This window comes from Sardina pilchardus, chromosome 17, assembly GCF_963854185.1.
Source record: "Sardina pilchardus chromosome 17, fSarPil1.1, whole genome shotgun sequence".
NCBI lineage: Eukaryota > Metazoa > Chordata > Actinopteri > Clupeiformes > Clupeidae > Sardina > Sardina pilchardus.
Window position 1 is genome coordinate 26,851,790 of NC_085010.1, and position 2,500 is coordinate 26,854,289.

The following is a 2,500-nucleotide window of genomic DNA, read 5'->3' on the forward strand; positions in this document are numbered from 1 at the left end:
TTTTATTCTAACGGCTTTATCTGGACCTTTCCGTGTCTGTGTGTGTTTTGAGTATAAGTAGCAGGGAGACACATTGTGTGTGTGTGTGTGTTTCCGTTTATTGGAGTGCGTGCGTGCGTGCGTGCATGTGTGTGTGTACGTGTTTGTGTGTGTGTGTGTGTGTCTCAGCTCTAGCTGCCATCCTCTGCAGCCTGTGTGTTGACTGAGCGCCGGTGAGGGGCTGAAACACTAGCCTCTCCTGAGAGGGACATGCTATAGGGCCTCGGCCCCCCCATCACACCACATCACCTCACCCCTCTCCCACCCCCCCCCCCCCTCCCCACGCCACCCCCCACCACCCCGCCTCAAAGCCTGGGCCACCTGAAACCACCCCACTGACAACCCCCCCCCCCCCGCCCCCACAACCATTCCTTGACCGAATAAACATATACAGTAGTGAGACTCTACGACAGGAAGTCTTGGTGAGACAGACAATGGCGGAGCGACCGGACTGAGACGCGGAGCGCGACGAGCCTCCGGAGAGAGATCCAGGCAAAAGCGTGGCCCGCTTCCTGATGGACGCCGCACACTTCCGCCATGCGTCTTCCGTTTTCCCCTCGTGAGGCTCCCGACCGGCGTCAGGGGGTGCCAGGACGTCTCCTTTTTTTTTTTGCCCCCCCCTCGCTTTTAGCATGAGGCTCCTCTCACATGGCTTCTTCACACCCCCCCCCCCCCCCCCCAGCTCTGTGCCCAGCTTGTCCACACTGGCACGAGGCTAATCAGTCACCCAGGCTGGCAGGCGCTAGCTCAGGCTCCCTCCTGCAGGAGTCAAATTGGCGTTGGCACCGGAGGCTGGCTGGCTGGCTGGCTGGCTGGATGGATGGATGTTAACCGGCTGGATGCTGGATGCTAACGGGCTAGCGGGGCTTTTGCCAGCAGAATTCTGTGGCAGTTGTGGTACACAGTGTCCTGCTCTCTCCAGGACCACCCCCCACACACACAAACACACACACACACACACACACCCTTTTTCCAATCTTCTGTTTTGTTTGTTTATTACACCTTAGCCTCTCTCTCTCTCTCTCTCTCCTGCTTTGCCACCGTTCATATCTCTCTAATCTTTCACTTAAATCCGCAGCGTCTCTCATAGATAACTGCATCATATTGTTTGGACTAAAGCACACACACACAAACACAAACACGAGCACACTCACACACACTGAACAAACACACAAACAGACACACACAAACACAAACACACTCTCACACACACTGAACACACACACACTCTTACTGTTACCTCCAGGAGCTTGCTCGAGCAGGTCCTACTTAATCTCTTGTGATCAGAGTGCCCGTGTCACTCTCCTGCTGCAGTCAGAATATCTATCCCCTCGTGATATGTGAACACCCCTGGTGGAGGCGCTCACTGTAATGGACGCTCGCTGAGAAAAACGTTCTCTCCAGCCCATTGCATAATTCACAGCAGCAGTACCGGATACTGGCCACCCAGCGCGATGCATGGCCGCGTTCCTCTCGCCTTTCCTTATCGCTCGGATCTTACGGCTTTGCCATTTCGTAAGTCTACACGACCCCTTAGGTACGTGTGTGTGTGTGTGTGTGTGTGTGTGTGCTCTTGTACTGTTGTCTGCGCTGCTTCTCGGGTTGTTGTTATTTCTGCAGCGCTGCTGCCACTAAATCTCAGTTCACCAGTCAGTTCCCACGCCCACCCCCTCTCTCCTTTCCTCCCTCTGTCTTTCTTCTAGTCTCTCTCTCTTCCCCTTTCTCCTCTCTCTATCCCCCCTCTATCTCTCTTTCTCTCTCTCTCCTCTGGTCTCTCTCTTCTGGTCTCTCTCTCTGTCTCTCTCTTTATTTCTTCTGGCCTCCCTCTCCCCCCTCCTGTCTCTCTCTCTCTCTTTCTCGCTATCTCTATTCTCTTTCTTCTCGTCTCTCTGTCTCTCTCTCTCTCTCTCCCTCTCTCTCTCTCCTCTCCTGTGATGTCTGGCCTCAGCTGGTCTGATCCTTGTATTGCCGCAGTCTGCAGCGTGCCACTGCTCATCACTCTTGTGCACACACATGACTCCCCCCCCCCCCCCGACCCCCGTGAACCGCTCACCTCCCCACCCACCTCCTCTCCGATGCTCAGCTATTCACAGATGCCCTCTGATGATCTGATTTGAAAATATCATGCTAGGACGTTAACTGCGTTTGTTGTTTGGTGCTGTAATGACAATTGAGTTGAATCGTATCTGCTAATCTAATACAGATGTTATTACATGCCACTGTTTGAGTCTAAGCTGCTCTCTCTCCGGTGAACTGTCCAGTCAGTCGTGTGGTCAGTAGTTTCTTGCCTGGAATTGCTCAGGCCAGCACCTGAGTCTGCACAGCTCGCTAAAGACCCTTGAATGAGCTTGAAGCGTCTGGAATTGTGCAACGTTTTGGAAACCGTTTGGTTGAGTTGACGGTGCTGGCTGTGTGGGTTGGACCGATGGGTTGCTGTGGTACATCAGTAGCTCTGTCTATC

At 53.8% G+C, this 2,500-nt stretch overlaps 1 protein-coding gene across 8 annotated transcripts in view; it reads left to right on the plus strand.

Annotated features, from left to right (window-relative positions):
• The window catches only part of osbpl8 (oxysterol binding protein-like 8), a 99,400-nt gene that overhangs the window by 32,742 nt on the left and 64,158 nt on the right, over positions 1-2,500 (plus strand). The gene's annotated exons all lie outside the window — the stretch shown is intronic.